This window comes from Cervus elaphus, chromosome 19 (assembly GCF_910594005.1).
Source record: "Cervus elaphus chromosome 19, mCerEla1.1, whole genome shotgun sequence".
Lineage (NCBI taxonomy): Eukaryota > Metazoa > Chordata > Mammalia > Artiodactyla > Cervidae > Cervus > Cervus elaphus.
The window spans coordinates 40112546-40135509 of NC_057833.1; the positions used below are offsets into that span (position 1 = coordinate 40112546).

At 40.5% G+C, this 22964-nt stretch overlaps 1 protein-coding gene and 1 non-coding gene across 12 annotated transcripts in view; one reads left to right on the plus strand and one right to left on the minus strand.

The window, feature by feature from the left end:
- The window catches only part of LOC122675400 (LIM domain containing preferred translocation partner in lipoma), a 713437-nt gene that overhangs the window by 122657 nt on the left and 567816 nt on the right, over positions 1-22964 (plus strand). The gene's annotated exons all lie outside the window — the stretch shown is intronic.
- Positions 5605-5677, minus strand: TRNAG-UCC. The gene has a single exon. It is a non-coding gene; the product is annotated as a tRNA-Gly (tRNA).

Here is a 22964-nt window from a genome sequence, read left to right on the forward strand (position 1 = left end):
ACTACACTTGTGAGGCACAGTGGCTCAGATGAAGTCTCTCTCCTCGGCATTGGAATAAATGGGTAGTAACGCCCATTTATGTTTGTACAGATGTTTCCACAACATGTTCACATCTCTTTTGTTGCTTAGCTCTCAAACCAGTCCGGCGAGGGCTCTATTCTGAGTGTGGGAGACTGAGGAATGGCAACTTGTTCCAGATGGGACAGTTGGATGGCAGAGCTGGGCTGCAAATCCAGTCCTCCAGCCCCCAGGGCCCTGGCAGCATCATGACCCTTCACACGTTGCCCAGAAGCCCTGGTATGGGCACTATTTTTCTTGCCCTGTGGTCTGGCCCTAGGTCTTTTACATAAATGTTCATGCATGCATGCACACACATCCACATACACATACATGGGAATGCACACACATACACACATACATTTTTTTTTTTCCTTTCTTCCCAATTTAATGATGTATTCTTATAGCTGTTTTTCCTTTGGTGTCTTGGTTGAAGCAGTTCTGCCATATGAATTTTCTGTTAATATCAAATATCCTCCATTTCTTGTGTTTTCAGCCTCTCTCTCTCTGTACCTGTCTTTCTTCCCCTTTCTACCTCCTCTCTCTTGCACATTAGTGACAGACCTAGCAAAGCCCTGTGGTTAACATCTGCAAAGGACCTGTGCAAAATACATGATTTTATTAAGCAATGTGACGATCTTTGTAGAGAAGAAGGACATAAGATTTGAAACTATGGAGGTTGGGAAATCATTTTTCTCCTTTATTTCTTGAGAAATGTGTCAGAAATAAATAAGAACAGTCAATTGATGCTTTTCAGTGTGTTTTAGTCTTCAACTGTGGGTAATAATTCTCACCCTGAAGGTAACATTTGGGGTGAAAATGGACAACTGAAGCTTCCAAACTTTCAGAGGAGTTACCTTAGCATCTTAGATTTTCTTTCCTTGGTAAGTTCAGAGAAAGATCATATGATCTTTGACTCTGAACATCTGTAATGTACAAGGCATGTGCTGGCCACTGTGGGGTCTAGGGACTAGATCAGAGAGGGCTGTGAAACTCAAGACTATCAGAGAGGAAATTCATAGAAAATGAAGATCATTTTTATTTTTGAGTAACTATTATATTATTGGAACTGTGGTAGAAATTGTTCTTAGATTATGCCGTTTTATCTTTGTCTCACTCAATTATTAGTGAATTTTTATTTTTATTTTTTAAGCACTTATGATGTATTGGTCCCTATCATAATGTTTTACATTCATCATCTTATTTAATTTTTATCACAATCTTCAAGGCAGTGTTAGGTACTATTATCATTGTTCTCATTGGTTAGATGAAGAAACTGAGGCACAGAGAATCTGAATAACTTGTCCAAGTCACACAGTTAGTAAGTGATGGAACCTCTCTGGTCTTCCTGTCTCCTAAACATGTGTTCTTTCTGCTTCACCGCTTGGCAAAAAATGAATGAGTAGATAGCTAGGTAGGCAATGCTTATGATGAGTAGAGAACTGTGTAGTTTGCTGCTGTCAGAGCTGGGGCAGAACCTGGGTATTTACAGAGTTCATAAATTTGAAATTGGACAGAGGTTCAAATCCTAGGTGCTTCTTAGACTTTGTCAAAACCTTGGTTAAATAACCTCTTAGAGTCTTGGTGTCTTTCTTTAAATGCAGGATGATAGCATCCCTCTCCCAATGTCACTGTGAGAATAAATTAGAAAATATATGTGAGAGCCTCCAGTGGTGCCTGGCTCCTGGTGGATATTCATCCAGTGTGGGAAGTACCCAGGGCCAGGCATTGTGTGTGCGGGTAGGAACAGCCATCAAAGCCAGAACCACCAGGGTTTAAAACTGCCCACTATGAGATATTAGAGAACTGTGGGCAAACAACTTCATCTCTCTGGTACCTCAATTTCCTCATCTTTATGGACTGTACTTAAATTTTAGGGTCATTGTGAGAGTGAAATAAGCTAAAAGATGAGTTAAAAAAATTAATACTTAATAGTTAAAAATGTTTGTAAAGTATATATTTCACAGTGTCTGGCGCAGCAAGTGCTCTGTGTTAGCTCTCATTATTTGGTCCTGCTACAATGATGAAAGACAGGTACCAAGTGAATGGTTTATGGCTGTTTTAGGACCCTGACCTGTTTACTCGAGGACCAGGAGCCAGTTTAGCCTGGTGCATAGGAATCGAAAGCATTTGCACAGCCTGTCGTGACCTTGGAAAAGTTTTGGCTTCTCTGTCCTCGATCTTTGCTTATCTGTAGATGGTAGTTGAGAGAGTAAACTTCAGATGATAGAGCCTGTGTGGGGAGTGAAAGACAGCCACATCCTTGATAAGCTGCTTCCTGGAGTGTCGCCATGTGGCTACCGGTTTGCTGATCAAAGCTGGCCTGTGGGGTGGAATTTTTTCTGTGTCACCCAGGCAGGGTCTATCTTCCCTCAGTCTGCGTGTCTCTGGATCCTGTCTTCAGCACTGGCTCCCACTTCCCTCCTCTCCAGATGACACTGATATGGTGGGGCCACTTCCTCCTGGGACCATCTCTTCTGCACCCGAAGGAGGTGGGTGGGGATTTTGGCATACTGCCTTCTGAAAGGTGATATACTTGAATATACTTCATATGCCTTCGAAAAACAAGAGTACATTGAAAGACACTAATATTAAAGTTGTTCTCATGAGGATAGCTCAGGGATGGAAGATTCTTCAGGAGCTGGTGCTTTCTTGGGCTTATTGTCTTACACAGTACTTATCATTACAAAGCTTGTGTGTGTGTGTGAGAGAGAGTGAAGCTTCCTGGAATTAGTGGTGCTGATTTTGGGGGTGTTTCCTTGGCTGATTCAAAATAGAAATAGAAAGGCAAAAGTGTTTGTTCATGTCATTTAAAAATGTCTTTATAGGAAAAGACATTAAGATAATGCCTTACACTGTGAATACCTCACATTGTGTATGGGGCTTTGTGGTTTTCAAAGCACTGAAATACACATCTTCTCATGTGTACCCTATGGCATCCCCATGAGGTAGGCAAGGCAGAACTTGTCATTCATTTCCCTTTAGAGATGATGTAACTGAGGTTCAGAGAGATGAGTTGTTTTAAAGTGGCGATGGATGCAAACCCAGAGCCTTTAACTCTGGGCTGCTTTCTGCTTCATCGTCCTGATTCTAGTGTAGTGAGGTCATTCTTATCAAGTGCTATCAAGACTATATAGAGTTGCAATAAACCTGAAAATGCTCCCCTTTAGTTTTCTTTTTTCCATTGGTTAAAAAGTTAGCTATGATTTGATATTCACTTGTTTCTCCCAAAGTATAAGCAGCAATGAATCTCTAAAACTTTCTGTTAAATCATCATGTGTTTTTAAAAAATCAAATGTCAAAGTACTTCCTGAAACTTGCTTTAATGAACAAGAGAGGTGAAGGTAAAATTCCCTTTTTTGCATGAGGTAATTAGGAAACAGGAGGTACGAACTCGCTATAGGAATTTAAAAAGGAACACTTGTACTGATGTCAAATTGGATGAATATATTAAAGAGGGTTTCATGCTGGTGGAAATTGTAAGTGATTAGGTGTATCAATTGTTTCTGGTTTGCATGGAAACCTAATCTGTTCCGTGAGTTGGCTCCAAGGAAGATATATATTCTTAGATGCCAAGAAACAAAAACATGAGTTGAATTTCTCGTTTGATGGCATAGTGCCTTTATCTGGGAGCTCAGCTGTGTCCTCAGGATATGGGACATAAGAATAGAAGATGCTCTTGACCTTCTTAATGACTAGGAGTCAGCTCTGCTTGCTAAGAGGGTGGGGAGGACTGAGTTCTCTTTGGCAAATAACTTTGAGTCTCTTAAGCACATGGCACCAAATACACAAAGTGCTGCATTATTTGACCTCATGTACCAGGGTATGAGTTGTTGTTGTTGCTCAGTTGCTCAGCTGTGTCCGACTCTTTGCGACCCCATGAACTGCAGCACACTAGGCTTCCCTGTCCTTCCATCTCCTGGAGCTTGTTCAAACTTCTGTCAATTGAGTTGGTAATGCCATTCAACCATCTCATCCTCTGTCATCCCCTTCTCCTCTTGCCTTCAGTCTTTCCCAGCATCAGGGTCTTTTCCAGTGAGTTGGCTCTTCACATCAGCTGGACCAAGTATTGGAGCTTCAGCTTCAACATCAGTCCTTCCAATGAATATTCAGGGTATGGGTTAGATTACATGTATTTTGGAAGCCTGTTTCTTTCCTTCACGTTACCTGGTTGCTTAGGTGACAACTTCTCAGTGAATTGCCTGCTTCCTGGCAGTGTTTTGAAATGCCTGCTTTGAAGGAGGCAGAAAGTCTTTAGGTTTGGATGGATGACCCCCTTGACTGTCCATCTTTGATGGTTGTTTTTTTGGTCTGCATCATCTGGTGATGTTACTCATGTGGGTGCTAAAGTTGACTCTGATTTATACTCCAGATACGGATCAGTTTATACTTTTTCAGGATACTCATAGCTATGAATTCTCTATCTTCATGAACGTCTACATACCATCTACGATTGTCATGTTGTAAATAGCTCCCACTCGATAAACAAGGTTAGAAGTGGAATCAGTAGCATGGCAAGTGAGATGTAATAAGCTAGAGATTCTTTCCCTGGGTTTCTCTCACAGCTTTTATTCTGTTCATCTGGCACTGACTTGTCCTGTGTGTACTCTTTTGGTCTCTTCTGCTAGATTTTAAACCCCTGTAGGGCAGGTGTTGTATCTTATTAGTCACCATGTTGGTGCCTGGCACATCATATGTGCTTATTACTAGATACTTGGTCATATCTTAAGAAACCGAAAAAGTGGCTTTTCTAGAGGGAGAGGTGGTTGCTTGTATTGTTTGTTCAGTGCATTCCAAGCGATGCTGGTTGTCTTGGGGAAATCAGAGATGCAGACACCGAAGCTCCTTCCTCGAGGAACCACCGCCTAACTACGTCATGTCAGTGAGAGCTCTTTGTAAACTGTGAAACCATGTGCAGACGGGTCATCCTGATGAGCCTTAACTTTAGTAAGGCTTGGGCGGCTAGGCTCTGCCAACTCCTCCCACATTTGTGAAGCCCCTACCACAACCCCACATACTTTACATGTCTGATGGCGTAATCGTGACTAGATCATTCAGAGGATTAGCAGATTATCTGCCAGGCTGAGTGCTGCTACATAATTTGCTGTTCTTTGGTAGCTCTATTTTATTTTTAAAAGGTGGAGTGCTGAATAGATAAGTGAAATTTGCTATAAAATATAGTATTATTAAGCAACAGAAAGGAATGCAGTAGTGGTACAACACAAATAATCTTGAAAACATTAGGCTAAGTGAAAGAACCTAGTCACAGTAGGCACACATTACATAATTCCATTTATATGAAAAGTCCACAATAGGAAAATTCGTCAAGTCTGTAAAGGTAGAAAGTAGATTAGTGATTGCTGGCAGGGATGGGGTGGGAGATAGAGAGTTACTGCTAATGAGTGTGGGTTTCCTTTGAGGGCAGTGAAAATGTTCTTAAATTAGATGCGGCAATGGTTGCACAACTCTGTGACTATATTAAAAACTGAACTGTAGACTTTATTTCTTTATTCTTTTGGCCATGCCACACGGCACATGGGATCTTAGTTCCCTGACCAGGGATCGAACCTGTGCCCCCTGCATTGGAAGCACAGAGTCTTAACCATTGGACCACCAGGGAAGTCCTCAAATTGTAGATTTTAGGTGGGTGAATTGTGTGGTGTGTGCATTATGTCTCAATAAAGCTGTTAAAAGAAAATCAACACATTGCTGGGACTTCCCTGGTGGCCCAGTGGCTAAGAGTCTGCACTCCTAAAGGTAGGGACCGGGTCCAATCTCTGGTCAGGGAATTAGATCCCGCATGCCACAACCAAGACTTGGTGTAACCACGTAAATAAATAAATAAGAAAATCAGTATATTGCCTTTTAGTCTACAATCTTTGAGGGTTTTTTTCAGCAAATCAATCTAGAGTACCAAGTTTTTAACTCACCTTGATTTGTTTTGGGCCCAGAAATGCTATGTCCTTAACCATGGTGACCATTCCTAATGAAAAATTGATCATAGAACCAGAGCCACCAGCCTTGGGAGAAATCTATTTCTCCCCAACTTCATGCACAAGTCTTTTCAGGAGCCTTAAAAGCTTATACTTCCAGAAATGTTGATTAGTGAGATATCCAATAAGAAATAACAGGGTACTGACAGCCCTGATTGTATAAATAGGCGTTTGGGATTGCGTTCATGGTTTGCTTGTCAGTACAAGAGAAATGTGTGATTATGTTGAATGATGGTTAATTTCCTTATCCACCCATTTTAAAAATAAAGATGTACGGCTGGGAGACAGGTGCCCAGGGAGAGAAGGAGCCCTGCAGCTTTGATAATGAACTCCAGAAAGGAGCAAGTTCTTACTGAGGAGCTGGCCATTTGCGTCCTAGGCCATGTCAGGCTGTGGCTGATGAGCTGGGGAACTGTGTCTGTTGCCATACAGAGGATTTATCATTTATTTGTGTTTTGTGTGTGGACAACTTTCCCCCTCTTGGAAGATCACTGTACCACCTTCTCTGACTAACTTACGGTGTCAACAGTATTAGAGGAGCAGTCACTGGAGTGTGTAGAGGCTGGGGAAGAGCTGCACTTTCTAGCTTTGTATGTGAACACTTCATACACAAATACTTCTCTTTGATTAAGTATCCGGTGAAACCAATTCACATGAACTCCAATTAAACTTTAATGAACAAGTGGGTGTATTAATATCAGCTGAGTAATGCAGGCAGCATGGATTCCAGTAAGTGAGTCACTTCTCTGAGCAGCTCATTCCCCATGCACGGTTAGAGTTACTAGAAAGCTTCCAGCTATATTTGAGTGGATCTGGTCTGGGCCTTGTAATTCGAGTAATCCTCGGGGCTTGTTATTCATCTCATGACAAAACCACAGTGATCCAGACCTAAGTTTTCAGAGCAAGGATTGGGGTTGAGGAACCTTTTCATACTGAGTGATTAGACTTTTCATGGAGCAGTGACCACCTGGACTTTCATTTTCTCCATCTTCTTTTCTTTCTTAAACTGAGAATGCTTTTTCTCCTTAAACCCAGGGCCAAGTATAGGTGAAGGGCAAGGCAGTGAAGGTGGAACCTCAGTTTTGAACTGAATTTAGTGCCTGAGTCTCACTTCCCATCCCCATCTGCTGTTCTGCCTCAGGTCTCTAAGCCTCCCATAGTTACACCAGACACAGTGAGATGTGCTTGGCATGGTGAGCCTTTTTGAGCACAGACCCTGTTTATTCTAGAGAATGATAACTGTACGTACTTCCTAGGGACAGTTAAACAAGGTAATGATCATAATGCTCTTAGTTTCATGCCCGATAGTCTGATACATCTGTAAATGCTGGTTGGGCTTTCCTGGTGGCTCAGACGATTAAGAATCTGTCTGCAATGCGGGAGACCTGGGTTTGATCCTTGGGTTGGGAAGATCCCCTGAAGAAGGACATGGGTACCCACTCCAATATTCTTGGTTGGAGAATTCCATGGACAGAGAGGCCTGGTGGAGTACAGTCCTTGGGGTCACAAGAGTCAGACATGACTGAGCGACTTTCACTAACTAACTAAATACTAGTTAACTTGTGCCAAGGGAGGATGGGTAGGGAGGAGATGATTGGGACTTGACAGTGAAGGAACTAAGACTCTCCCAGGGATTTGACTTACCAATAAAAATGTCTGAGATTAGATTTACGGACACAGCAGTGGGAAGGAGCAGGTGGGATGAACTGAGAGAATAGCATCGAAATACATACATTACCATCTGTAAAATAGGTAGCTAATGAGGAGTTACTGTATATCATAGGGAACTCGGCCTAGCGCTCTGTGGCAACCTACAGGGGTAGGATGGCGTGGAAAATGGGAGGGAGGTTCAAGAGGGAGGGGATATGTATATACAGACGGTAAAGTGTCTGTCTATCAATGCAGGAGACCTGGGTTTGATCCCGGGGTCGGGAAGATTCCCCGGAGAAGGAAATGGCAACCCACTCTAGTACTCTTGCCTAGAAAATCCCATGGGCGGAGGAGCCTGGTGCAGGCTACTGTCCCTGGGGTCGCAAAGAGTCGGACACGACTGAGCGATTTCACTTTGTCTTTGTCTTATGGCTGATTCATGTTGATGTATGGCAGAAACCAACACAACATTGTAAAGCAATTATCCCCCCACTAAAAGTAAGTAAATTTTTTTTTAAAAAGAAAAAAAATGTTTACAGAGTGATGACCAAGAGAGAAGAGACCAAGAGAGAATGAGCAGTGAGGATTCAGGGAATGGAGAGATCTCTGAGGTTGACAGCATCTGAGAAGGCTGGGTGATCCTGGGCTGGGGGTCAGGGTTGGGCCAGGGAAGGATCTGGAAAGGTAGTTTGAGGATGAATGAAGAGTGTTTGTGAAGGCAGAAGCCCTGATGTACCACGTGCAAGGTCAAGTATGTTCACTGTGGGTTAGACTAGGTGATATGTAAGTGCTTGAGGGGGCTCATGGAGACTGAATCTAGCCTCTCCCTTGGCCCTTAAGCATCAATTCTAGCACCATTTGTTCTTCTGCTTCCTGTTCTTGTGTTTCATCTAGGAACCAGTTGAAGGTAATGCTGCGTTAGGCAGCTGGAGGTAAAGACTAGTTGGAGAATGAGCTATAGGCCTGTTAGCTCAGTGTACTTGAGTGGTAGGGAGGGTATTCTTTCCGCAGTCAGATACATCCCAAGACTGGGAGGAAGGGCCTGAGTTGCCCATGCCCAGTTTCTTCTCCAGACTCAATAATTAGATAACTCACCTATTCTTCCCTGTGGACAAGGGCAGGGTAGGGAGATGTCAATGTGAAGAGGCATGGAGTAAAGTAGAAGAGAGATGTTCTGCCACATCCTCCGCCCTTCAACCCAAATTACAGTACAGTTTTTTTTTAGGGGCAATGGTGGGAGGTTGGAAGGAAGGACTGAAGTGTATTGTGAAGTGAGGGTCAGTTCTCTGAGCTGAGAATGATATAATTCAGCTAGCCATGCTGGTTATTTATTCAGGAAACACCGTTGGAAGGACACACTTAGATAACTCAAACTCAAGGTCCATCAGTCACAGAATCAGCCCCCATCTCAGAAATAGCAACCACTCCTCAGTGTAAAACCTCAAACTTCACATGTGAATGTCAGATTCCTTGCTTTCCGCGCAGACTCCTTTCCAGAGAATGTCATAAGATGAGGAAATCCACAGGGTAAAGGCCTAACTTCTATGATGATAACAGAGGTGGGAGAATCTAGTCAAACAGATAGCTTGTGTATTTGGAATTTTGGATAAAGCAGAAGGGATCCATGCAATTAAGATTTGCATAGGTTGATGACGCAAGTTAGAAACTAGATGTTACTTATTGAAAACAAAGGAAATGTACAATAGATTTTAAATACGTCAAGTCATTAATTAATTTAGCAATTGGAGTTAGGCATTTCATTATTTGGCAACTGCTTAGTATATTTCTTTTTTATACTGTGCAGAGAAGTCTGTTTTTCCTACTTTACAAATGAAACGACAATAGACAAATATGGAGATCGTATCCTAGGACACTTGGACTAGGTTTCATTGGCCAGGTCAATCCTTTGTTTAATATTGGATGCTCATATTGAAGTGAAACAATAGAATTTGTTTATAGGGACTCATAAGACAAATGAATTGTACTTGGTTTTGACGTCCAAAGGCATCAGGGAGGTGTAATTAGCTAAGCACTCTGCCTTGTTTTGGCTGAAGAGATTTGTCATAGAAATTTAGTGGCCATGATGAATTATAGATTATACATCTTTGATATGGGGGCCGATGACAAATTCCTTCCCATTCAGGGTTCATCCGGATCCTGTTGTTGTTACAGCAATATTTAAAGAAATGTGCAGAGGATATGCTTATCTATTTTTATCTCTGTCTGTTTTCAAGATAATAAATGAAATATATTGTATAGACTGACTAATTAGGTTTCTTGAGGTGAATACCTTTTGCAAACCCAACCTTGCAAAACCTGAATGCTTTCCTGATTTCCCTGTTTATCTCACTCCAGGTCTCCTAAGTGGACCCTCTTTTCTGGAGGTCTTTGACAGGACAGACTGCTCTTCCCTTGGGGTATCTGCCTGTTACCTTGGTCACTCTCTGGTCTTTGTTTTTCTCCCTTGGTCCACTATGAATGCAAGTTACCTATGGGCTTGATCCTCCTGGGGACACTCGCCCAGGTACCCCGAAGCATTCCTTACCATGGGTTCTCCTGAGTTCCCATTTGGTGGTTGCTCCCTGTAGCAGTATTTTCTCACTTCAATTTATGAATCAGCATCGCTTAGGGAAGTTTTACTAGAGTTCAGATGGTCAGTCTGCATTCCTAAATCTTCAGGTGTGGACGTGGGCATTTCCATTTTGAAAACTTTTTTGGGTAATTCCAGTTTTCAGAAATCCTGAAATGTACTGTTTTCAGTTTACTTATGTTGTGCAGTGCTTCAAATAAAAGCTTTTAAAAAGACTTTTAAGTCATGGATTCCAGGATGGGAAGGACAGACTCAGGACATGAAAAGAGAGTCAAGGAAGGTGGAGAGGAAGCTGATGATGCTACGAGGGAACTGAAGCTCAGTGTCCTGATCGTCTACTTCTTTTATTCCCCAGGCTTTTGCCCATTATATTTATTTTGGCCAACAATATTCTTGTTGTTTCCACATGTATGTGCTATGGGTTGTGTTTTAGAAGTTTCCTTGGCAGGAGGACTGAGGTCAGGAGTATTTAGCTCATCCCCACTAAAAATGAGACCAGTCATGAGGCTGTCTTACTCTATAGCTTCCAGCCTTTCTACAGAAACTCACCCTCTGTTCCTGCCCCCAGTCCCTAAGCAGAGCCAGCCTTTTTCTTTATATATTCCCCATTTAACTAATCTGTTTTTAGTAACACATCAGGTTTTGTCAGAATCAGTTAATTCTTTAGTAAAATATCCAGAACAAACAGACTGTGATGTGCTTGCTTACTGGTGGAGGTGAAATGGAGACCGGTGTTCCTTCAACCAGCATTTTACTCTCCTTGGGCCTTTGTGAGTGTAGTATGTGGAATCAGTGACTTTTCAGTCATATCTTCCATATTTTGACTGCAGAGTTTATCATATCACCTGACTGGGGAGCACCTCATCAGTAAATTCTAATGGAAAAAACTTATGTGATGAATGGGCAGGAAGGCCTCACAGCAGCACTGTGAGTCATTCCAAGACCGGCAGGATTTGAGCGGTGGTGATTCTCCAATGCTGACTCGAAGCCTCCCTCAGCATTCTGTCATCTTAAGCAGCTTTCGAATCCTTGTCTCAGATTTCTTTATCTAGCTCAGACCATGTCTTTTTAAAAATTGTGTCTGGACATGTCCTTCATAGATCGGACTGGTCCTGCTAGGATAATTGGCTTTATACACTTTGAAAATAGCAACAGTGGGGCATTTTGCTATTCTTTTTTTGGGGGGGGGTAAATTAGTTAATTTATTTTAATTGGAGGCTAATTACTTTACAATATTGTAGTGGTTTTTGCCATGCATTCACATGAATCAGCCATGAGTGTACCTGTGTCCCCCATCCTGAACCCCCCTCCCACCTCCCTCCCCACCCCATCCCTCAGGCTTGTCCCAGTGCACCAGCCCTGAGCACCCTGCCTCATGCATAGAACCTGGACTGGATACATGTTTCAATGCTATTCTCAAAAAGCATCCCACCCTCGCCTTCTCCCACAGAGTCCAGAAGTCTGTTCTTTACATCTGTGTCTCTTTTGCTGTCTCACATATAGGGTCATCATTACCATCTTTCTAAATTCCATATATATGCATTATTATACTGTATTGGTGTTTTTCTTTCTGACTTGCTTCACTCTGTATAACAGGCTCCAGTTTCATCCACCTCATTAGAACTGACTCAAATGCATTCTTTTTAATAACTGAGTAATATTCCATCATGTATATGTACCACAGCTTTCTTATCCATTCGTCTGCTGATGGACATCTAGGTTGCTTCCATGTCCTGGCTGTTGTAAACAGTGCTACAGTGAACATTGGGGTATACGTGTCTCTTTCAATTCTGGTTTCCCTGGTGTGTATGCCCAGCAGTGGGATTGCTGGGTCATATGGCAGTTCTATTTCCAGTTTTTTAAAGAATCTCTACACTGTTCTCCATAGGGGGTGTACTAGTTTGCATTCCCACCAACAGTGTAAGAGGGTTCCCTTTTTTCCACACCCTCTCCAGCATTTATTGTTTGTAGACTTTTTGATAGCAGCCATTCTGACCGGCGTGAGATGGTACCTCATTGTGGTTTTGATTTGCATTTCTCTGATAGTGAGTGATGTTGAGCATCTTTTCATATGTTTGTTAGCCATCTGTATGTCTGCTTTGGAGAAATGTCTATTTAGTTCTTTGGCCCATTTTTTGATTGGGTCATTTATTTTTCTGGAATTGAGCTGCATGAGCTGCTTGTATATTTTTGAGATTAATTCTTTGTCCATTGCTTTGTTTGCTATTATTTTCTCCCATTCTGAGGGCTGTCTTTTCACCTTGCTTATAGTTTCCTTCATTGTGCAAAAGCTTTTTTTTTTTCTTTTTTTTTTTTAGTATTAATTTACTTATTATTTGGCGGTGTCAGGTCTCAGTTGTGGCACATGGTCTCTCCAGGTATGGCCCGGGTTTAATTGCTCCATGGCAGGTGGGATTGTAGTTCCCCAATCAGGGATCGAACCCATGTCCCCTGCATTGCAAGGTGAATTCTTAACCACTGGACCACCAGGGAAGTCCCAGTGCAAAAGCTTTTAAGTTTTATTGTTTTTGAACAGATTTCTCTTCTCACTCTGGGATGAGGTGTTAAGGAGCCAAGGTATGCTTGTATGTGAAGTTTTTTTTTTTTTTTTTGATAGAATGTTGACATTTTGGGGTTAGGAGGAAAGCAGGACAGTATGAGAACTCTTTGGGGAAAAAAAAAATTCTGCTTCCCTCTCAAACAATACTCTTTTCCTGAGATAAATGAATGGATCTTGTAAAGAAGGTGATAGAGTACCGAGACACCTTGAGTTGGATCTGCTCTGTCCCATTTTGCTGTATGAGTTTGACTTCTTGCTGTTGGTGGGGATTCTCAAACTCATCTCTCTGAATTGTTGAATGGATCAGATGAATTACTAATTCATATGAAAATGGTCTGTAAACAGGAAAATCAAACAAACCTTTCCTATTTGCTACTTAGCACAGGTGTTGGACTTTTCCCTAAAACAAAAATAAATAATCCTTTCTTTTTAAGTTGTAAAAGTTATAGACACCTATTTTAGAAATTTAAAATACAAAAAAGTTTGAAGAAGATAACTAAAACCCCCATAACCCATCATCTAGATAACCGTCTTCCTATTTTACACACATAACCACGCTTCTGTTTTTAAAGGATGGTCATGTTACACATGTTTAGTTGTATATGTTTGTTACATAATGTGTGCATTTTCCTGTGTTATTAATCATTCTTTAAAAGTATACATTTTAATCACTGCTTGTTAGTGCATTAAGTGAATGCTGTGTTTGCATTTATTATGATATATTTGATCATTGTTTCTATTATTAAGTGCTGACCGTTTATCAAGAAGAAAACTTGCTTATAAACAAGGCAGGGATCTTTGGCACTGTTTTCTGTAGTAGAGGAATTTGGCATATTTTCCTTAATCCTGTAATTAACATGCATAGGGCTGGAGTTTAGTAGTACTTTTGCTTAAGATCTCAGTTTTAAGGTAAAGTTACACCTGTGGAATAGTTAATTTAGAGAAAATTCTGACAGTAATAAAGTCTGTTAGGACAAGTTCTCTTAATTAATATTAATTAGATAAACATTGAAACACAATATGGGTAGTCTTGTGAATAAACTGCATTAGATAAGTTGTTTCATGTCTTTTAAAATTTTTATTTTCTCTTATTAGGAGGATGTGGTCAATTTGTTTTACCCAAAGGATTCATTTTCCACTGCTGGGCATATATATAGTACTACAGTTATCACAGGGCTTTCCCGGTGGCTTAACAGTAAAGAATTCACCTGTAATGCAGGAGTCGCAAGAGACACAAATTCTATCCCTGGGTTGGGAAGGTCCCCTGGAGGAGGGTATGGCAACCCACTCCAGTATTCTTGCCTGGAGAATCCCCATGGAAAGGGGAGCCTGGAAGGCTATAGTCCATGGGGTTGCAAAGAGTCAGACGCGCTAAAGTGACTGAACACCCACGCACAGTTATCACCTACTGGGATATGATGATGAAAAGAAACCTTTGGATACTTTTAAAAATGGAAAGTTAAAGAGCAATGGACTAGATAGAGAATTTTGCTAGTATTTCTGTCCTGAGATTGATCTTTTTGTCATGGCTTTATCTCTTTGTCTCTATGCGTTGTATGTGTCTGTGTAGCATCTTGTCATCTATGTTTGCCTGAATTCCATGCCTTTCTTGGTCTATGCCCCTCCCCATCCATCCTTCTGCTTATCCATCCAATCATCTATCAAATCATCTATCCCCTGGCCGTTCTTACCTACCCCTCTCATTTATCTCTCTCTGTCTTCATCAGTCATCTTTGTCCATCTATTCGATCATCCATATCCATCTGACTATTTTGATGGAAACATAGGCATTTCTTTGTTGCATTTTACCAAGAGAATCACAGGAACCAAGGGCATAAGAACCAGAAAGTGAAAATTACTAGAACTCAATCATTTTTTTTTTATCACCTTCAAACGAGAGGGGATATTAAAAACTGACCTGATTACTTATTTTATGATGTTTGTCAGGAGTTTCTTAGTATATTACATTTTGGGGAATATTGTTTCAATTAATATTTTACTAGAAATCAGTCACCAGGAGATAGACTAAACAAGAGCTATATTATAGCTTTTGAGTAGTAAATTCAGAGGGAACAGAATTTTCTTGAGCTTGAACTAAATGTGAACGATGTGCAAATGACGTCTTTCCAAATTTATTGGCTTAATGAATGTGTTGTAACATTTTTAGGGAGTTTAGATATACAAAACAAGGGTATTTTGAGATATGAAGACCCATGTTGCACTTGTTATTTGATAAAATGGAAAGAAAGGCACCTACAGTTACTGAAAACCTATTTTCTGCTGATTCTGAGAAAGCTGATTTGCACTTAATTATCTTCCACAGATAGTGATGCAACTTGTATTATTCCCATTTTGTGGAAAATAGGCAGAGCTTTCTTGAAATTGAGACTTGTTTGACTCAAACTGTTATTCTTTGCAGTAAACTGTACTGACACTGTCCTGAAGACTTGTAAAACTGTAGCTATATATTAGCTCTCTGTTTTAAATTTTATAGTAACTCATCCTCTGAAATTCTGCAGTTTTCAGTTCTTTTCTTGAAAGATGAACAGGTTTGTACATAGACATAGTAAAGAAGGCAGTTCTGAGGATATGGACATAAGACTAAATCTATAAACTTGACTTTGGTATTTGACAGAATGGGGTTTTCCTCATGTGCAGCTGTGTGTTTATGTTTGACTTAACCTGATTCTTCTTAGTCAGCTTGATTCCAAAGACACAACGGTCCCATCTACAAGACGCATCTTATGAAGGCAGACAAACCAATGAAATACAATAACAGCTCTCATCAAACTTTTGTAAGCTCTAGAAAGCCAGAAAAACACAGTTATTGTCATATATTTTGCCAGACCAGCTGTTATGATCACAAGTGGGCCTGAAATAGTCATGACTTTTGAAGACACAGCAAATTTATTTTAGTGCGTAAATTTTCCATAGATTTGAAAGCTTATCTCCTTTCTTTTTATCTTGCTAAACTGTAACATTGCTAATAACATTCTGGAAGTTATTAATTAGTAATGTTTTGACATTTCTAGGAATGAAGATAGAAACTGGGTAAAAGAGGCTCTGTCATAGGACCTGCCTTACATGATCTTATTCTCACTTTCCATCTTCATTTTATTCTCACAGCATTTATTAGTTGCCTCCTGTCTACCAGGCACTCTGCTATATGGGAAGGATATACTAGAACAGGGGTCAGCAAATTTTTCTGTAAAAGAGGGGTGGTAAATATCCGTGTGGTCCATGTGGTCTCTGTCGCAGATTCTCATTTACACAGTCAACGTGTAAAACACTCAACTCTCCCATAGACAGCACGTAAACAACTGAGTGTGACCAAGTTGGAAATAAAACGTTTTACAGAAACATGCAGTGAGCCATATTTGGCCTGTGGGCCACAGTTTGCCAACTCTGGTACTAGAATGCCTATGAAATAGTGAACTTTGTCTTGTTCATTGCTATGTCACCACCAATGACTGGAACAGTGCCTGGCATATGGTTGATGCTCAATAAATATTCATTGAGTAAGTGAACTAATGAATGAATGAATGAGACTCATTTTGTCATCTCTAGGGGTTCATAACCCAAGAGAGGAGTCAAGAAATATAAGAGTAGTGGAATCAGGTGGTGTTTTAACTGGCTCCTGAAGAATAGGTAAATACATGTTACCAGCCAGAGATGGTGAGAAGCATGCTGCAGGGAGAAGAAACACACAACATAGACAGGAAGCAGGACATATGTGATGAATACTGAGTAGTTTAGATAATCTGTAATAGGATTTCCCTGGCCTGCCTGTTGATCAAAATCACTTGTTATTAATAATATAGGTTCCATGTAAGGCAAGTTTGGCCAATACTTGTTTATGAATAAAGATTTGCCAGGAAGTAATTTTTTTGGGAAAGGTATACTGGGATCATTTCTCATGGGAAATGAACTTTCATTTTTCTTTCTAGAAGAACCAATATAGACTGATGGTAGCTGGACCTAGAATTTTCTCTACTTTCTGTCCATAGCATGGAGGGGGAACTCTGGTAGATATCCACCATGCTTGTGTGTCCACCTTCATATGTTCCCTATTGATCCTGTAGGAGTACTCCAGCCTTTAAATGGAATGGCATGCAATTCAGTCAGTTATGTAAATTATAGTGAGACTATCAAATTCTGCATAGCTACTAGATTCGTTGCTTTTGAATTTTTGAGTGGCAGACATCTGAGAGGGCAAATTTATTCAAGCAACACAGTAGAGAACTTGCTTTCTCTTGCTGTAACTTCCACTCAGAAGGCCGTTTTAATTGAATGCCCAGTTTTGTAGACCATGACCACTGGAAGGGCCGTAGGTCTCTTCAATGATGTGGGAAACAACTAAAACATAGACAATTTCTTGCTTAAGTGCTATCACCAAATTATTGGCAGAACCAGGAGTGTAATGCAAATATCAAGTTATTCAATTTAATTTTCTTGTCACAGTGCCATGCCACATTATCTATAAAGGTCCTAATTTGCATAATTTCTCTTCCCCTTGAATCTCACAGTCTTTTGCCTATACCTGTTGCGTGCTGCTTATCATCAAGTTATCTGTTAATGTCTTCTCTTGAACCCGTTATCTCACTGTTACCCCAAATAAAGACCGAGCTCTGTTTCCCTGGAGAGCTTAACATATTTCCTGGCACTTTAGCATGTATTCAGCAAGTAATTGTAGACTTGAAATATCTTGAGCATCTTTTCCTTTCTTGTATGTTTTGATTCAAGTTTCTGTGTAGTTATATTGTCAGGAAAGTCAGATTTTTCCAGAATTGCTAAAATACAAAGATATTTTCTCTTAAATTTTCTTTTAAAAAAAAGTTGAGTTTCCTATTATAGCTGAGACCTTTCTTAACAGCTCTTTTGATAGTTAAATGTCAGCAACTTCAAAAAAGAAATGTCAGTAAATTATCAGAGAAAGGAATTGCATATTTATTTGGGTATATATATTTTAATTGACCACTTAAAATAAAAGATGATAGCAAACTCCTGAGAAATTTCATATCTTTCACATTTCTCTCAACTGCCAAAACTTTTTTTGCTTGTATATCTTAGGAGACTTAATTTTTATTTCTTCTGCATTATGATTATATATGTATATTTGTCTCTCCCAGTAGATGGTGAGCATCTTGAATCAAAGCTTTAACAAAACTAATCTCTGCATCTTCACAAAGCCTGGTTCTGTAGGTGCTCGCACGCCAGATATATTTATTTAAGGAAACATGGATAGAAAATGATCAATCTTATCTTCACCCATTCACTTAATTTGCTCTTATTTTGCATCTGACTTTGTGCCATGCTTTGTGCTTGATATTGGTGGTAAGGCTGGATTGGGGAGATCATAGAAAAGTGAATAAAAGATAGTTCTCTCTCTCAGGGAATTCTAGTTTGATGGGAATGTTGACATATAACACATAAATATAGTATGATGTAGAAATCTTTGCTATGAATAACCTGTACTGGAATCTGCAAAGGTTAATTCTGACAGGGTGAATCAAGGGAGGCTTTAGCAAAGAGAAAGTATTTGAGATGAAACTGGATGTGTCTTGCTCTTGCATTTTGTGCTCAGTTGCTTCCATCCTGTCCAACTGTTTTTGCGACCTTTTGGACTGTAGCCTGCCAGGCTCCTCTGTACATGGGATTCTTCAGGCAAGAATACTGGAGTGGGTTGCCGTGCCCTCCTCCAGGGGATCTTCCCAGCCCAGGAATTGAACCTGTGTCTCTTGCATTGCAGGCAGGTTCCTTACCCAGTGAGCCACCACTGGTTTTGATCTTTGTCAACACAACACATACAAACACACACACATACACACAGTGTGATGGTTGTTGTTTTTCTTTTGTTTCTTTTTCTTTTTTGCAACCTGGCTGTAGATTTTAAAGTAGAACTGTCTTTCTATGGGACAAAAGGTAGAGAGGAGCAGGTTTCATTGTGTAACCTGCAGGTTTCTCAAAGTCCAAAAGACAGAGATGTCCTTTATCATCAGTGGTATGGACAGTAAGCACATTGGCCAGAGAGAGGTTATCCTGTTCTAATGGTATTCTTTCTAAGAATTTTTCCATCTAGTTTTTGTTCTCCCTAATAGTTAAATTACACTAAATCGTTCCCTAGGTGAGGGGAGCATCGCTTGTTGGAAGAAATTTCGACTTTGACGTCAGAAGGTTCTGATTCCATACCTAACTTGGCCATCCATTATTGATGTGACCCAAGACTGTTCCTTATCCTTTCCAAGGTTCAGTTTCCTCATCTTGAAAATGGTCGTAATGGAAAATACTCTCCAGAGTTGTGGGATTAAAGGAGCTAATGTTTGCGAAGCTCTTATTTCAGTGTCCAGAATATGAGAAGACACTCGCCTACAGAGCCAGGTGAATCATGTAAAAGAGGGAGCCAATGATGTTAAATTTTCACGCTTTTGATGCAGACACATTGCTTTGACAGAGTTCAGAGGCAGAGATCCTTGACTTCCAGAAAGAAATGCTTCCAGTCCCTTTGCTTGAAACACAAAGCCCTTTTATCTAGTTTTCCTTTTCCCACCTTAGAATCTTAGGTACTGTACATACTTTGTTTTCCTTTTTATTGTAGGGAAGACAACCATGCAAGTGTCACTGGCTCCTGGCCTTTAGCCACAATCTGAGCATGTATCTTGGGGAGAGAACTGCAAGGTGTGGTTGGGGACTTGGAGAACTTTAGGGGGATGTCTCTGAGAAGGGTGGCAGCTGTCTGGACTGATCAGTTATTGCACATAGGAATGCATGATCAGCTTTTTTTTTAACGCGAAGTGTTTAGGTTTTCAAATGTTGGCAACTGATTCAAATATTTTAAAATATGGCAAGAGACACTTCCTCATGGAAGGAGAAAAATGCCACTTATGATCTCACTCTGTAACATCAACTTTGGCTGAAAACAATGACAACAGCAAAGTGCTTGGAAAGTCCACAATGTATCTGGCAAACAGAACCCATCTAAGGAACAGCTTTGAACTCTCGCTCCTCAGTTTGCATCTTCTATGCATATTTTTAACCAATAAAGGTAATAGTAAATAATGGCTAACCCTTCCCGAGTCTTTTCCATGTTCTAGATGCTCTTCTATTAACTTTACATGTATCATTTAATTCTTATAATAACCCAGAGATATTCTACTGTTGGGGCTTGCCAGCTGGCACAGTGGTAAAGAATCCATCTGCCAATGCAGGAGATGCAAGCTGGTTTGATCCCTGCGTCAGGAAGATACCTTGGAGTAGGAAATGACAACCCACTCCAGTATTGTTGTCTGGAAAATTCCATGGACAGAGAACCCTGGTAAGCCACACTGCTTGGAGCCACAAATGGTCGGACACGACCAAGTGACTAAGCACTCTTGCTATTATTATCCCAATTTATAGCTAAGAACACTGAGGCTCAGAGAGATTGAGTGTCTTTCCTCAGATCACACAGATCATATGTAACAGGTGAATTTTTTTTTTTTAAGCTCTAGAGCAGTGATAGAGGTAGAAGCAATATAGATAACAGCTTCTTTCTCCACATCAAGCATTCTGTATCCTCTTTTATTTGTCTTTAGGGCATTAATTACTTTCTGAAAATTATATATTCATTTACCTGTTTGTGAATATTTTGCCTTTACTATTGGGATGTCACTTCCATGAGCTCATGAATTTAATTGGGTTTTTGGTTTTGTTTGTTTTTTGCTGTATCCCCACTATCTAGATTACGGTCTGACACATTGTAGGTACTCAGTAAATATTAATTTGAGTGAATCATTGGTCCTTCATTGCAGGGTATTTACATTCTAGTGAAGAAGACAGATAATCCATACTTGGTTCTATGAGAGAAGCTGATAACAGTGATGGCCATGCTGACTTCATTGAAACTTGGAATACTGTTGATTATCTCTCAGACATTGTTAGCATAAATTGTCTTGACACATGGCAAATAGACTGTGGGACATTTTGCTCATGTGCTGTGTTGGACAGGATCCCTTTTGTGATGTGTATGTAAGTGTGAATTGAGTCATAGGTAACTCTTACTTTGCCCTTTTTGGGTATAGTTTTTTAGTGAGATAGCTAGGGATTACAAGCAGGGCATTCTAAAGTTTGTTACCCAAAGAACAGTCCATAGAACAGGTTCATGATTGTTGGTAGAAGTTTACCTAGTCTGCAGGGAATTCACATATACTCTTCTCTTTCTAGGAAAGCCAACGTCTATAGGTCACTCTGTCCCCACCATCTGTAGCAGTAGTTCTCAGCCTTTATTCCTCACAGACTCATATGCTAGATAATGTTCTTGTGATAATTACACCATGAGCTGTGATCAAGGGAAGGCAGGCTGAGGTTACATGGAATAACTAGAGACCTTACTATAACTTAGCCTCTTATTCTTCCCCTTAAGAAAGTCAATGAGAGTGTGCTTGATAGTATCATAGGGATTACCTTGATAGAGCACTAGTTTCTAAATAAAAACAATTTATTTGGAACTTTAGGATTTTAACAATGACAAGTAAATTGCTTGTGACATCCGACAACAGATGGACCCTGATGATAGTGGAAATACTTAATTTCTGGAATGGCCTGGACACAACCATCAAAAGCGATCTCGATAGAAAGAGTTGTGCTGTAAAGTACAGCTTTGCTGATGGAGTCAGGGCCTGTCATGATGAAGATGAAGCAGCTTAGAGCCAGCAATGGGCAAGGGGTTGAGGAAGATTCTGAACTGCTCTTCATAGGAAGTGGAAGAGAGAGTGGAAGAACTCTCATTTCCCAAAGATAAAACTTGGCTTGAGTACCTGCTCTTGCTAGTTCTTGCTGTGGGCTTCTGGGCAGTTCAACTTGCCCTTTCTGAGACTAAGTTTCTTCTAACAAAAGTGGAGCTGAGTTAGAAAAGGAGTCTTAAGATGGAAAAGTGTTAGTTTCTCAGTTGTGTCTGACTCTTTGTGACTCCATGGACTATAGCCCACCGGGCTCCTCTGTCCTTGGAATTCTCCAGGCAAGGATACTGGATGGGTTGCCATTCCCTTCTCCAGGGCATTTTCCTGACCCGTTGCAGGCAGTCTTAACTGTCAGAACCACCAGAGAAGCCCCAATATGAAGTGAGGGAGAGTAGTTTTGGCGCCCCCTATTTCCCAGGCATAATTGGATGGTTAAGTGCACGTGAAAGATCTTAGCGAGATAAAGCAGTAAAACCAAGGTAAGGATGATGATGAAGGGGATGGTGATGGCAGTGGTTTTTCTCCTCTTGTAGACTGATATGCCCCTGCTTTCTCTGTGCCATGTAGTCAAAAGTGAAGGCTGAGAGGACTTTGGGGGAAAGCCAAGAAAAGTAAAGGCAGGACTGGACTTTCTTTTGTGCTTCTCCAGAAGAGTTATGTTCAGTGAAGTCCAAAGATACAAATCGGTCAATCTGTTTCATGGTTAAGATTGTTTAATGCAATAAACTGGGTCTGAATAGGCTCATGGCTGCTATGATATTCATAAAAAGTGCCATGTCTTAGGTGGCCTGGTTGTTTTGAAAATGGGCTGATTTTGACAAAGGGGAAAAATTGGGATTCGTTTACTGTAAATTGCAAGTAAGAAACAACAGAAAGTTGAATATTAGAAGAACTTGGCTATCGCAAAAACCACACACTTTCACATCAGTAAAACATGGAGTTCTGATCTGAGTGGAATGTGAAACTCCTTGTAGACCACAGAGAGTAAAAAGGAGTACTTTTGTTTCATTATTAATACCATTGTCCTTATTTCTCTAAATGAGAATTGATAGCAACCATAATAGAATCTTTCTCAAAGACCCAACACAGAAAGAAAAATAAAACGAAATAAACAAACAAAAACCTCACCACCACCATCACCACTAACAAACCCCAGTGTGCTGAAGATGCATGGTCTCTAAGTAGCCATTGTTAAGTCATCATGTTCTAGGGGAAGGGGGCCACATTTCTTCTTTTTTTTCCTTTTTTCTTTTTTTCCTTTTTCTGGCGGACTGGCCAATTTGGCCTTCTATAACACTGCAAGAAGGGCAGGTTTGTCCTCTAATGTGCATGGGCATTTGACACAGATGACTTTGTGTGTATTGGGACTATTCACATTCACGAAGAAAGAAAGATCAGGG